Source organism: Gopherus evgoodei, chromosome 13, assembly GCF_007399415.2.
Source record: "Gopherus evgoodei ecotype Sinaloan lineage chromosome 13, rGopEvg1_v1.p, whole genome shotgun sequence".
Classification (NCBI taxonomy): domain Eukaryota; kingdom Metazoa; phylum Chordata; order Testudines; family Testudinidae; genus Gopherus; species Gopherus evgoodei.
In genome coordinates this window covers 34,035,801-34,050,966 of record NC_044334.1, presented here as the reverse complement: position 1 = coordinate 34,050,966, position 15,166 = coordinate 34,035,801, and the positions used below count along the sequence as shown (strand labels likewise).

At 49.6% G+C, this 15,166-nt stretch overlaps 3 non-coding genes across 3 annotated transcripts; 1 reads left to right on the top strand and 2 right to left on the bottom strand.

Annotated features, from left to right (window-relative positions):
* Nucleotides 1-3,296: 3,296 nt before the first annotated feature.
* TRNAN-GUU lies at nt 3,297-3,370 on the top strand. Its single transcript has one exon. It is a non-coding gene; the product is annotated as a tRNA-Asn (tRNA).
* Nucleotides 3,371-4,105: 735 nt separating this feature from the next.
* TRNAM-CAU lies at nt 4,106-4,177 on the bottom strand. Its single transcript has one exon. It is a non-coding gene; the product is annotated as a tRNA-Met (tRNA).
* An 8,725-nt stretch (nt 4,178-12,902) lies between these two features.
* Nucleotides 12,903-12,974, bottom strand: TRNAQ-CUG. Its single transcript has one exon. It is a non-coding gene; the product is annotated as a tRNA-Gln (tRNA).
* Between the last annotated feature and the right edge of the window lie 2,192 nt (nt 12,975-15,166).

Here is a 15,166-nt window from a genome sequence, read left to right as displayed (position 1 = left end):
AAAGAATCCAAAGGCGACCTTGTAGTGAAGTGACATGTGCTACGTACGGTGAATAGTGTAGTTCACTGTGAAATAGTATAACCATTGTTCTGTGAAATGTATCTCTTATGATCCTTCTATCACTCTTTTCCCCCACTCATGCAGCTGCACATTTTTCAAGCCTCCCTAACACAGTCCCATGGATAGGTCAGATAAGGAGAATAAGGAAGAAGAGGACACGGGAGGAGATGTTCACAGAAATAATGGCAGTAAGCCGCAGTGAAAGAGCTCATCTGGGGGAGTGGAAAGACATGGTCACAAAGTACAGGGACGCTGCCAGTGAACGTGAGGACAGGAGGGACGCTCAAGATGAGATGTGGCGGCAGGAAGATCAGAGGTGTATGCAGGAAGATCAGCGGTGGCGGGCTGCAACGCTGGAGCGGCTGCGCGATCAAACTGACATCCTCCGAAGTCTGCTGGAAGAGCTGCGAGGTCACAGAGTGCCACTCCAGCCCATGTTTAACCTCCCTCAGTACTCACCATGTCCCATATCTTCCACACCCAGACGTGTAAGAACGCGTGGGGGAAGGCTTTCTGCACCTGCCCACTCCACCCCTGTTGACAGTCCAACCAAAAGGCTGTCATTACATTGAAATGCCCTTAATGGCCTTTTTCTTCCCTCCTATACTCCTCCCAAACCACTCCCGGGGTACCTTTTCATTTCTTTTACTCTTCTTATAAGGACGTGGTATTCAAAGGCAGTGGGAGGGTGGGTTGGTTACAGATAGTAACTTTATTTCCATAAGCAAGCTGTTATGGAAGGGTGGAGGGTAGCTTGCTTGCAGCAGCAGGAGTCAATACATGGGCGGGGGGTGGGGTTCATGAAGGGGAAAGAAACACAGCAGTCACACCGTACCCTGGGCCATGATACAACTCGTTTTCAAGGCTTCCTTCCTTAATTGCCTTTCTCTTCCCTCCCTCCCTCCCTCCCTCCTCCAAAACCCCTACGTATGTATTTTTAATTACATGCTTTTTAAAACAAGAGGGAGGGTGGGTTGCTTACAGGGACTGACTTTTAATAAAGAATACAAGGTTTTTTACAGATAGTAACTTTATTTCCATAAGCAAGCTGTTATGGAAGGGTGGAGGGTAGCTTGCTTGCAGCAGCAGGAGTCAATACATGGGGGGGCAGTTCATGAAGGGGAAAGAAACATAGCAGTCACACCGTACCCTGGGCCATGATACAACTCGTTTTCAAGGCTTCCTTAATTGCCTTTCTCTTCCCTCCCTCCCTCCCCTCCTCCAAAAACCCCTACTTATGTATTTTTAATTACATGCTTTTTAAAGCAAGAGGGAGGGTGGGTTGCTTACAGGGACTGACTTTTAATAAAGAATACAAGGTTTTCTACAGATAGTAACTTTATTTCCATAAGCAAGCTGTTATGGAAGGGTGGAGGGAAGCTTGCTTGCAGCAGCAGGAGTCAATACATGGGGGGGGGGCGGTTCATGAAGGGGAAAGAAGCACAGCAATCACACCGTACCCTGGCCCATGATGAAACTCGTTTTCAAGGCTTCTCTGATGCGCACCGCTTCCTGGTGTGATCTTCTAATTGCCCTGGTGTCTGGCTGCGCGTAATTAGCGGCCAGGTGATATGCCTCAGCCTCCCACCCCGCCATAAAGGTCTCCCCCTTACTCTCACAGAGATTGTGGAGCACACAGCAAGCAGCAATAACAAGGGACATTGGTTTGGCTGAGGTCTGAGCGAGTAAGTAAGCTTCTCCAGCGCGCCTTAAGACGGCCAAATGCACATTCTACCACCATTCTGCATTTGCTCAGCCTGTAGTTAAACAACTCCTGACCACTGTCCAGGCTGCCTGTGTATGGCTTCATGAGCCATGGCATCAAGGGGTAGGCTGGGTCCCCCAGGATAACTACTGGCATTTCAACATCTCCAACTGTAATTTTCTGATCTGGGAAGTAAGTCCCTTGCTGCAGCCGTTTAAACAGAGTAGTGCTTCTGAAGACATGAGCGTCATGAACCCTTCCTGGCCATCCCACATAGATGTTTGTGAAACGTCCCTTGTGATCCACCAGTGCTTGCAGCACCATTGAAAAGTACCCCTTGCGGTTTATGTACTGGGTGCCCTGGTGCTCTGGTGCCAAGATAGGGATATGGGTTCCATCAATGCCCCCGCCCCCCACAGTTAGGGAATCCCATTGCAGCAAAGCCATCCACTATGACCTGCACGTTTCCCAGAGTCACAACCTTTTGTAGCAGCAGCTTAATGATTGCTTTGGCTACTTCCAGCACAGCAGCCCCCACAGTAGATTTGCCCACTCCAAATTGATTCCCGACTGACCGGTAGCTGTCTGGCGTTGCAAGGTTCCAGAGGGCTATTGCCACTCGCTTCTCCACTGTGAGGGCTGCTCTCATCCTGGTATTATGGCGTTTCAGGACAGGGGAAAGCACGTCACAAAGTTCAAAGAAAGTGCTCTTACGCATGCGAAAGTTCCGCAGCCACTGCGAATCGTCCCACACCTGCAATACTATGCGGTCCCACCAGTCTGTGCTTGTTTCCCGGGCCCAAAATTGGCGAGGAATGGTTAGAACCTCCCCCGTTACCATCAGGAGCTCCAAAGCGTGGGGGCCCGTGGTTTTGGAGAACTCAGTCTCTAGGTCCTCATCAGTCTCGTCGCCGCGCTGCCGTCGCTGCATCCTCTCCTGCTTTTGCTGCTCATGGTTCAGCATAGACAGCACGAGAATGCATGAACTGTTTACAACGTCCACGATCAAGGTACTGATCAGACCAGGGTCCATGCTTGCTGTAAAATGGCGTTTGCTCACTTCACCCAGTAAAAAACGCTCGAAATGGCTGTCTGCTGCTTTCAGGAAGGGAGGGGGTGAGGCTGTACCCAGAACCACCCATGACAGTGATTTTTGCCCCATCAGGCACTGGGGTAGTAACCCATAATTCTAAGGGTCAGGGAACACTGCAGGAACTATGGGATAGGTACCCACAGTGCAACGCACCTGAAATCGATGGACGCCAGGGACCATGGACGCACACCACCGATGTAAGGTGCAGTGTGGACGCGTAAAATCGATTTTATAAAACCTGTTTTATAAAATCGATTATACTAATATCGATTTTAAGCTGTAGTGTGGACGTACCCCTACTAGTGTGGATGCATAAAATCGATTTTATAATATCGGTTTTGTAAAACCAATTTTAGTAATTTCAATTTTATGCTGTAGTGTAGACGTAGCCTGAGCTGATTCCTGACTTTTGTGCTCCATACAGCCTTGCCTGTCCATGTCTCTGTGGCGCAATGGGTCAGCGCGTTTGGCTGTTAACCAAAAGGATGGTGGCTCGAGCCCATCCAGGGATGGCAATGACCCCGTGCTACTTCCTTGCTTCCCTGAGATCTGCATGGAGCCTCCAAAGTCTCATTTTGCTGCCTCTTGGCCTCAGTGCTTTCAGCTGCTTTCATGCCCAACGAGCATGCTGGATGCCATTCAGAAACCCATCTCCCAGCAGCGGTGCCAGAGGCTCAGGCTTAATCCTCAAGGCTGAGCACAAAAACTTTCAGCCGGGAACATTTTGCTGCCTTCCCGCCTCCGCCAAAGCGGCAAGGGAGAAGGGGACGAGACACGCCTGCTCAAAGACGCCTCCCTCCCACTTCCCTGTAGGCTGTGCAAAGCTCTTGGCCTGCCTCATGCCTCGTCAGGAAAGAGCAGCCATGCTGCCCAAGCCTGAGTCACGTGCGCAGCCTGGCCCGCCCCGGCTGACGGCGCGCAGAGCCACGCGAGTCAATGGCAGGTCGAGTCGGTAGCCTCGGCTCTTTCCCCTGACAGCCACACAGCACTGCCTAGCGCCCCGAGAGCCTCCCTCGTGTTCTCCCGCAGCCCGCCGGGGTGGGTGGGAAAAGGGGACCAGGAAGCACTGCAGCCTCATTCTGGGACAGGAGGCCCTTGCCACACCCAGACCTCCCTCTTGCCTTCAGCCCAGGCAGCCAGAGGTGCCAGGGAGTTCCCTGGCAGGCAGCCGCCTCAGCCACCTCTTGCCGCTCTGCTGGTCACTGCCTCGCTGGAAGGCCCAGAGGGAAAAGAAACAAATGCACACTTAGCAGAGGATGGTTTCGATCCATCGACCTCTGGGTTATGGGCCCAGCACACTTCCGCTGCGCCACTCTGCTGGTGCTTCACAGTCCTGTCACCCAGCCGGCACTATCCGGATTAGTACCTTACGTGCTCTCGCGCTGGCAGGCGGATGCGCAGGCTGCTATGCAGCTGCCCTGGTCACAGGATTTTACAGCGTCTACAGGGTAAAAGGGATCTATTTGGGGTTTGGACCCCACTGGGAGCTGGGGAGCTGAGTACCGGAGATGGGAGCACTTCTTAAACTGTTTTCAGTTCAGCCTTCAGCTGGTGGGGGACGAGGTTCAGCCTTGGATCCGTGTCTGCAGCAGGCAAGCGCCTCTGGCTCAATAGGCCCCCCTTGCTGTCTTAGCAGACTAAAACCCGGAGCAAATGCACACACCTTGCAAAGGGAGAGGAGCCGGGATCTTGAAGAAATGTCAACATTTTATTAAGATGATGTTGAAAGAAAAAAAAAAGGGTACGGTACAGTGTTTAGGTGCAGAAGTTTCTGGTGATCAGGGAACAACGTACAGATTACCCAGGGGGTGCGAAGTTCGGTTTAAGATCGGGTGGCATAAGGAATACATAATCTGCAATAGCCCCGACTGGGGGTAAAAGGTTAACGTACAGACACTGAGTTAGGAGGGTATGTTGTCCATGTGAGGGCTAAGTTCAGGTGTGGAGTATAACGAGCGGATACGACGATGAGGATGGATTGACCTGCGTTTGGTGAGTTTGAACGTTCAGTGTTTTTTAATCTTTTCCACAATCTAGTTTAAGCAGGGTCGCTATGAACTCTACCCTGCCATCTGTTGGTGATCTGTTGTAAAGGCCTTTTGAGGCTGCTGTCATTTGCATGGTTCCACCCACCCCGGATTGCATGATGGGAGTGCTTGTCCAAACGGTCATTTCAGCTGCTGTGGGATCCCCAGTCTCTTTGTTATTGGGGCAGGAGTAATGCAGTGTATTTTGCTGTTCGTTTTGGATCAAGGAGAGAGTAACTGTACCTGGCATTTGAGGCCTGAGAGCTTCACCCTCGTCTATAAAGCACTCATCATTAAGGGGTCTGGGTTCCCAATGCCCAAGGCTTGTGGGAGGCTGGGAAGGAAATGTGTTTGGTTCTTGGTGGCTTGTGTTTGCTGGTTTTGTTTGTGGTGTGTAAAGACAGAAGTATTTTTGAGTTGTTAGTGGTGCTTAGGTTGTTCAATCTCTTTCAGAGTATGTTTTGGTTCTGAGAGATAAAAGGCTGCTCTGTGTGTGGTGCTAGGGCGTGAGGTAGCAAAGGTTGATTGCAGAGGTAGTGCATGCGCCACAAAAGTTGTGGGGGCCTGGTCTCCCCTGCATCTCAGCTCTGGTCCCAGAGACCAGAATTTGCATAAACCCATCTGCTGACCTGTGACTAAGAATCTGTTTTTAGAGTGTGTCCCAGAATCCAATCTGCAAAATGTTCTTGCTGTCTGAGGTGTGGGGGGGAGTCTTTTCCCCAACTATGGAGTTGTTTTCAACTTTCAGTGTGGAGAAAAGATTACAGCCCAGCAGTTTAGGAATGCCTAAAAACTGCATTTAGTCATTAATCACTTTTTATCTATTCATACATCTAAACATGGATTAGAAGTATAAAAAACTCTATTTTTAAGTTGGAGAGACACAAAAAACATAAAATGTGCATTTAAAGATTTCATAAGAAATCCACAGCACTAACTGCAAGTATCCCTTTGCAATCTCTCTTATTTCACCATATTTTGGAACCCATGTCCCTTGCTTAACGAGATTTATGAAGGTTCGGTTCAGTCCCAAAATCATGAACTGCTAAGTTCCGTTCTACTGTTCTTGATTCATGTCACCGGAATAACTGCACTTTATTACCCCTGCCCTAATAAGATAGAGACTGAGGATCCCACAGCAGCCAAAATGATCCTTTGGACAAGCACCCCCATCATGCAATCCGGGGTGGGTGGAACCATGCAAATGACAGCAGCCTCAAAAGGCCTTTACAACAGATCACCAACAGATGGCAGAGTAGAGTTCATTCTCACCCTGCTTACATCCTCCCCCAAGCCAAGATTTGGTGGTCCTGATAAATCACATTCTCTATTATACCAACTCATTGGTATTGAATGCGAAGTTATGGCTAGCAAAAGTTGCCACCCATCTCTGCTGTGTAGCATCCAGCTTAGCCCTTGTTAACACATAAGTCAGTGGATTGTTCTCTGTCCACACCTGAAACTGAGCACCACACAAGTAGTCTCGAAATTTCTCAGTGATGGCCCATTTCAAGACCAAGAACTGCAGCTGGTGGATGGGATAGCGAGTTTCGCTATCAGACAGTCCTCAGCTGGCAAAGCCTACAGATTTACATTTCCTTCTACTTCCTGGTACGGGACTGCTCCCAGACCTTCCAAGCTGGCATCAGCATGCAGGATAAACGGTTTGTTTGGGTTAACAAGGACTAGGACTTGCACATGAATCAGGCAAATAATGATTTCCCGTAAAGCCCTGTCACTTCTCTCATCCCGCCATGTCCCAAATGGAGAAGAGAGGAGCCTCTCCCACGTCCCAGGGCAGGAACACCAGAGGGTGTAGGGGGATGAGATATTCCTGACTCAGTCCAGGTTTGCTAGTGCTGCAGAGAAGAAGAGTTCCTTTCTCAGTCTAGATCAACTGGAATTGTTGTTGCAGTGGGGGAAAAATGTCTCTCATCTGGTTCTTAGATGCTTTGGTAAGAGGGGACAGGCAGAGGTTTTTTTCTTCCCTCTGGAGCTCAAATTGCACACTTCTTCTTTGCTTTTTGCTCCAGCTTGATTTCTCTCTTGCATCTCAATTTTCTCTTTCCTGGTCTCATTCCAGAGCATTCACAGCCCAATTCTCTATCCTAACCCTGAGTCCTCTATTGCACCCTCAATGTCTCTTTCTAACCCCACCCCAGAGTCTGCACCCCCAGAGCCAGTGCCTTCATCCCTGTGCACTCCAACTCTCTGTCCCATGTAGCCTGATTTAGTGTATACTAATAATATTAATTTGGATAATTTGATGAAAATTTAATTTATTAGCTTACATTTAATTTAATTTAATTGAGTTACAAAGTTACAGTTGCATTACTGCTATTCAGAAGATACATATGGCATTATATGCAACAAAGATTTGGTTAATATACTCACAGCCTTCCTTGATAACCTGATGGTAAGAGACACAGGACCAGCCTTGCAGTTCAGGTTTCTCAATTCTTAATTGAAAGATGCAGTGCTTAGAAAAAGCTGGTGTTACTTAGGGTTTACTGGAATATGTTAAACTTTAGAATCAAAACCAATAAACAAAGAATAACAACTTAGGGAAACCGAATTTAGCCTAGTTCCCTTGAAACTTAAAGTTTAAGAACAAGTACAGCCTACTGCTAGTAATAGAGAGAGAGTGGAGGAAGTAAGTCAGAATGATAGAGCAAAGTGCTCTAGCGAGGTGGGTTACCTCTTTTATAGGGCACAAGGGCCGGAAATCCTTCCTCCTATGCCCAAATTTCATTCCTCACCCACAAAACATTAGGGTACGTTTACTTCATAGGCTAGTATGTTTGTGCTTGTTGATGACATGTACATATGCACATAAGTTACCTTGTGGTGTACCTGTTAAATCTGTGGGTACAACACTGAAAAAACCCCTATGCCATTCTCCATTGTCGATTGGTCTAGGTAAAGGTCTTAGACAGGCATGGGTACTTATCTATTTAAGTAACATGATAAAGGTCGATTTTCCTATCTGAGTAAAAGGTCACAATATAGATATGCTAACTTTGCCTTAGCTTAACATACAGGATAGGTCCTTATAAGTGATGTGTCTCAGTCCCCTAATCATTTTTATTGCCCTCTGCTGGACTCTTTCCAGTTTGTCCACATCCCTTTTTATGTGGGTCCCAACCCAAAAGTACTCACATTTCACCCCATTGGCCCCAAAATGCCAGCTTTTAATATGTAAATAGGGTGCTGCCATGGTCAAGTCACTCCCGAGCTCTTCAGTTGAGCCTGCTGGCAGAGAACAAGGTGAAAATTAGCCAGGATGTCACTGAGGGCTGGTCTACGCTATGGGGGAAAATCGATCTTAGATACGCAACTTCAGCTACCTGAATAACGTAGCTGAAGTCGAAGTATCTAAGATCAAATTATTCATCCTCCTCAGGCTCGGGATCGATGTCCGCGGCTCCTCCTATCGATTCCACAACTCCGTTCGGCTTGGTGGAGTTACTGAATCGATATAAGCGCGTTCGGGGATCGATATATCGCGTCTAGATGAGATGCGATATATCGATCCCTGAGCAATCGATTGCTTCCCGCCGATACGGCGGGTAGTAAAGACGTACCCTCAGTCAAATCCCTGTGCTCCCCGCAGGTGGTATCGGAAAGCTCCAAGATGGCTCACTTCCCTTTCTCTCATCAGCTTCAGGCACAAACCAGTTGGGATTCTCCCCTGGCCTCAGGGTGTGGGGCTGCTCTGAGACGATATTAGTGCAAAGATACAATTTCAATTTCTCTTAGAGAAATTGGAGGGCAATTTATATTTGGTAAAAATCTTATTTAGTGAAAGGAAAACTGCAGTGACAGCCTGGTTACTGAGCTGCAAAACACCTTCCTCCTGGGAGAAACAAGAAGTTAGAATTAGAAATTTACATCGTTTGTTCCTGTGTTGGTATAGTTTAATTTTGCTTCTGTGTAGGTTTGTTTCAGGCTGTGACCATTTTGGTTTCTTGGGTTGTTTTGTTTTTTTTTAGTTGGAATGGAGCTTTTAATTGACATTTGCTGGATTTAAATGGCTGACCTGCAACACCAGTTTTGACATAGTTCTGCATATTTTATACAGATTTGACCAGTATTCAAGGATTCAATTCCTTTATAGGAGGTTTTAGTGGTCATGCTTATTTATTTGATGTTATTTTATCATTCTGCTGCAGCACACTTTTTTGATAAAATGTTGAAATTATTAATTTACAGCATTTGTTTTTATTTTTACAAACAAAGTTTTTCTTAATGTTTGGGTTTTAAATTAAGCCTTGTTTTTGGTTTCAATTTTTCATTTAGGTTTTGGTTACTGATGGGATCTTTAAGAGAACTTTGGATTCAGTACTAAAAATCGGACAGATTTAGAATATATAAAGTAAACCCTGTTGACTATTTTATTTTAATAAAGTTTGTATTGCTGTAAACCCTAGCCCGGGGGAGAGGAGATGAGCCTGGCCTTTAACTGAGAAGGAGCAGAGTCATGGCCCCCATGAAGGGTGGGGCCAGGTGATGGGGGGCACAGTCCCCCAATTTTTTTTGTCTAACCCATCTCAGTCCCCCACTAAAGGAGAAGAGTCTGATGCCACCCCTGCTGGTCACTGGGTGTCACTGCTGCTTCATGGGAAACATGCTCTGTGCCTTACCCAGGTTGGTGGGAAACACACTCTGTGCCTTACTGTGACTGGTCTGTGGGTGTCACTGCTCGTAGAGGGCAGACACATGCTGTGCATTACGCCATCTGGCCACTGGGTGTCGCTGCTGTATTAAGGGAAACACCTTCTGTGCATTACCCTGAACTACCACGAGGTGTCACTGTTGCTCCAAGGGACACATACTCTGTGTGTTACCCTGATTGGCCACTGGGTGTCACTGCTGCGCCAAGGAAAACACCTTCTGTGCATTACTCTGACTGCCCACTGGGTGTCACTGCTGCGCCAAGGGAGACATAAGAGCGGCCAGACTGGTTCAGACGCAAAGTCCATCTAGCCCAGTATCCTCCTGTCTTCTGACAGTGGCCACTGCCAGGTTCTCCAGAGGGAATGAACAGAGCAGGGAATCATCAAGTGATCCATCCCCTGTTGCCCATTACCAGCTTCTGGCAAACAGAGGCTACAGGCACCATCCCTGCCCACCCTGGGTAATAGCCCTTGATGGATCTATCCACCGTAAACTTATCTAATTCTTTTTTGAACCCTGTTATAGTCTTGGCCTTCACAACATCCTCTTGCAAGGAGTTCCACAGGTTAACTATGCAACTGCCCTGAGTTTACCCCCCCTCCCCTGGCCAGGGTGTATATGGAAAAGAGGATGAGGATGAAGAGAGCCATGATGTGTCTGTCACTGGCTGGTGACTCAGTTTCCTCTAGGCAGCAGTGCTGCAGGCTCCTTTGGTCTGTGCCCATGCAACTGTGTCTGGGGAAGGGGGAGTAGAGGCTCAGGCTTCCCAGCCCCACACCCCACCCCCACCAGCTGGGGAATCCAGGCCAAATTTAACCCTGGTAGCTGGGCTGGGATTAGCCTGGGCTGGGGTAGGGCTGGGGAGGAATTGGGAAGGAGACAGACGCACCTGCTGTGAGGGAAGATCCTCCCATTCCCTGCCAACCCCATTCACTCCTTGCAGCACAGCACCCCCTAGCATTTCTTTCTCTGTCATGGGAGCTGTCTGCTGCCTGCTTCTCCCTTAGCATCCTCTCTCCCCATCCTGGAGCACTGGCATCGCCTGTCCTGTGCAAACAGGCAGGCCCCAGTGTGCCCCATGGCACTGCTCTGCAATTGTGGGGGCAGCTGTTGGATGGAGCCATGTCAAAATATGGGAGTGGGCAAGGCTGGGGACCAGGACTCCTGGGTTCTCCCCTCATATGTGGGAGGGGAGTGGAGGTTAGGGGGTAGATTAGGGGAGGGGCAGGGCTGGGATCCAGGGATACTGCTTTTTCTGGTTTTCTCCACCTCCTGCAGCTGCCTCGGTCCTTTCAGTGCGTTTCTTGTTCCAAATTCATTTGCTGACTTGTGTAACTCACCCCAGAGGTGGCTGCATCTCAGTGTTGGGTGAGGCACCCTTGGCTGCATCACCTCCTAACCACGTCTCTCTCCCCCTTCGGGTGACCCTGCAGCACTCGGCAAACATCCACAAGATCATGGGGCACTTTGAGCACTGGGCAGGCAGGGGTCAGGTGCCCAGCCCTCCCTCCAGAGAATGGGACCCAGCACCCCCTACTTTTTACAGGGATTAAAAAGGGGCAAAGGGGGGCAAATCAGAGGAGGGGGTGGCCAGGGTCTGAGCAGGGGGTGGAAATTGACTGGTCGGGGGGTCAAGCAGCTGGAGGCAGAGTTAGGAGAGGGACTGAAGGCAAAGTCAGGGAGGGGGGAAGGAGCCGGAGTTAAGCCCAGAGGGAGGCGCTGCCAGAGAGTTAAATCCTGGCACAGGCAGGGGCAGAGGGGTAACAGTGATCCCGGTGGGCTGAGACTCCAGTGTTTGCAAACATGGGTGGGGGGAGCAGAGGGCTTTTTTATTTCCCCTCCCACAGGCAGCACCTCTCAGCATGGGCTTCCCAGGGCTGGGCTCTTAAAGGCACAGGCATCCCACTGCCTAGACACTGCAGCTCCTCTCTGATGTAACCTACTGAGGTGCTGCAGTAGGAGACTCAATTCAGTGAAACTGGGCCTTCCCTATATGCCCCCCAGCCAGGAGACTGTGCACCCCCTCCCCTGAATTTCCCCAACACCTCCCCCAGTGGTCAGGTAGTTACATGCAGCGTTGCCAATGTTGTCATTGGTTGCAAATTTGAATGGAAATTGAAACGTTAACACACTTTAAAAGCAGATACAACGTATGAAAACTACTTGTACCTGAGAAAGTAAAATAGGTTTGGAAAGTCTGGACAAAGCCGGGTTTCCTCACCCAGCTGTTGTGTTTGCTGACAATGTCGGTGCATTGGCTTCGGCAGTGTTGGCCAACCTTAGAATTTCAAATGATGATTTGTTAGCGAGGTGTGAATGAGCTCTCCCCTGACAGCTACTGATGACCAGGGTTGGGAGGAGGCTTTGGGACCAGACTGTATTTACATGAACTCATCTACTCTGCCGAGGTATCCAGCAGACAGAGCTGGGCTGCCTCTGCTCTAGGTGCCCGGAGGAGGGAAGGTGTGTGGGGCTCCAGCCTGGGACTCTTCCTCCCTCCTGCCAAGGCCTGACTATTAATCCCAGCCCTGGCACTCCCTTCTTCAAGCACCATGTGGGCCAGAGGAAAAGTGTGGTAGGAAGCACAAGGGCCAAGCTTGTGAACATCAGGTGCAGCAGCAAGAATCCCAACTATCAGGGTAGCAAGTTCTAGAGCCCTAACCCATTGTGGCCATCCCAGCCAAAGACCTGGCTCTAGGAGGTGTGAGTCACCCAGCAGGAGGGGAAAGATTCACTCTTACACAGCTGGAGACAGGGAAGTTGAGCTCTGGGGCTTTACCATAAGCTATGGGTGACAAGTTTGTAGAAATTTTGGTGGTGCTGAGAACCCACCCCCCAACCCTGCCCCCCAAACTCCACCCCCACCTGCCTAAGGCTCTGGGAGGAGGTTTCGGGGGGAAGTCTGGGGTGCAGATCCTGGGCTGGGAAATAGGGTGCAGGCTTTGGGATGGAAAGGAGTGCAGGGCTGAGGGGCTGAGGATGAGAGGCTCATGATGCAGAAGGGGGCTCAGGACTGGGGCAGAGGATCAGGGTTGGGGCTGAGGATGAGGGAGCTCAGGGCAGCCTGCCTTGCCATTTCTGGAGGGTGGGCACTAGGACCCTGAGGCAGCAGACAGCAGTTCTGCCCAGAATTGCTCTACTCCAGCAGCAGGAGCAGGCAGGCGACAGGTGCATGCTGCTTTTTGTCAGGCAGGGATGCAGCGCAGCAGGGGGGGACAGGGCCAGGGGAAGAGACCCAGCTCCAAATATTGCTGGAGCACGGCCCCCAGCCCTGAATATTTCTGGAGCCCGAGCACCGCAAATGTATATAACCTGCCGCCTATGACCACAAGCCAACACAAGGTCCCACTGAGATTTGAACTCAGATTACAGGATTCAGAGTCCTGAGTGCTGCCCATTACACCATGGGACCAGCTTGTGCTGCCTTCTCTGCACATCGGTGACCCTCATGGGGCTGGCTTGTGTAAGGGGGCTCTTGGCCCTTTACTAAAACTTGTGGCGGGGGGCGGGGAGGGTGTTGGTTGGCTAGTTCCCAGCACCAATAAAAGAGGGAAGGACCAATGGGAAATCAGGACCCTGAGACTGACAGTCCCCAGGGACAATGGGAGAGGCCAAAGCTCCAAGTTAGCCACACTGACAGCCCAGGCAGTGTAATGAGGGAGTCACCAGGCCAGGAGGTCCCATCCTCCATGTGAGCTGGAACTGCCTGGGCAAGAGTGGGGCAGAGGTAAGGAGAGAGCAGGAGCCTGAGAAGAGCAGGGAGCAGAGGTGTGCAGGTGTAGTGCCAGAAACTGCTGCATGTAGGAATTTGCAACCTGTAGCAGTTACTGATACCTGAGGTTGTTCTTATTTGCTGACTTGCCCTAAGTGGCTAAAACTTGACAAGTATCAGAGGGGTAGCCGTGTTAGTCTGGATCTGTAAAAGCAGCAAAGAATCCTGTGGCACCTTATAGACTAACAGATGTTTTGGAGCATGAACTTTCGTGGGTGAATACCCACTTCTTCAGATGCATGTGGTGGAAATTTCCAGGGGCAGGTATATATATGCTAGCAAGCAAGCTAGAGATAACGAGGTCAGTTCAATCAGGGAGGATGAGGCCCTGTTCTAGCAGTTGAGGTGTGAAAACCAAGAGAGGAGAAACTGGTTCTGTAGTTGGCAAGCCATTCACAGTCTTTGTTCAGTCCTGAGCTGATGGTGTCAAATTTGCAGATGAACTGAAGCTCAGCAGTTTCTCTTTGAAGTCTGGTCCTGAAGTTTTTTTGCTGCAGGATGGCCACCTTAAGGTCTGCTATAGTGTGGCCAGGGAGGTTGAAGTGCTCTCCTACAGGTTTTTGTATATTGCCATTCCTAATGTCTAATTTGTGTCCATTTATCCTTTTCCGTAGAGACTGTCCAGTTTGGCCGATGTACATAGCAGAGGGGCATTGCTGGCATATGATGGCGTATATTACATTGGTGGATGTGCAGGTAAATGAACCACTGATGGTGTGGCTGATCTGGGTAGGTCCTATGATGGTGTCGCTGGTGTAGATATGTGGGCAGAGTTGGCATCGAGGTTTGTTGCATGGATTGGTTCCTGAGCTAGAGTTATTATGGTGCGGTGTGCAGTTACTGGTGAGAATATGTTTCAGGTTGGCAGGTTGTCTGTGGGCAAGGACTGGCCCGCCACCCAAGGCCTGTGAAAGTGTGGGATCATTGTCCAGGATGGGTTGTAGATCCTTGATGATGCATTGGAGGGGTTTTAGCTGGGGGCTGTATGTGATGGCCAGTGGAGTCCTGGTGGTTTCTTTCTTGGGTTTGTCTTGCAGTAGGAGGCTTCTGGGTACACGTCTGGCTCTATTGATCTGTTTCCTTATTTCCTCGTGCGGGTATTGTAGTTTTGAGAATACTTGGTGGAGATTTTGTAGGTGTTGGTCTCAGTCTGAGGGGTTAGAGCAGATGCGGTTGTACCTCAGTGCTTGGCTGTAGACAACGGATCGTGTGATGTGTTCGGGATGGAAGCTGGAGGCATGAAGGTAGGCATAGCGGTCGGTAGGTTTTCGATATAGGGTGGTGTTAATGTGACCATCACTTATTTGCACTGCGGTGTCAAGAAAGTGGACCTCTCGTGTAGATTGTTCCAGGCTGAGGCTGATGGTGGGGTGGAAGCTGTTGAAATTGTGGTGGAATTTTTCCAGAGTCTCCTTCCCATGGGTCCAGATGATGAAGATGTCATCAATGTAGCATAGGCAGAGAAGGGGCGTGAGTGGACGAGAGCTGAGGAAGCGTTGTTCCAGGTCAGCCATAAAGATATTGGCATATTGTGGGGCCATGCGGGTGCCCATAGCAGTGCCACTGATCTGGAGATATATATTGTCATCAAATTTGAAATAGTTGTGTGTAAGTATAAAGGCACAGAGCTCTGCAGCCAGTTGTGCTGTGGCATCATCAGGGATAGTGTTCCTGACAGCTTGTATTCCATCTGTGTGTGGGATGTTTGTGTAGAGAGCCTCTACATCCATGGTGGCTAGGATGGTGTTTTCTGGGAGGTGACCAATGCATTGTAGTTTCCTCAGGAAATCAGTGGTGTCCCGGAGATAGCTGGGAGTGCTGGTGGCATAGGG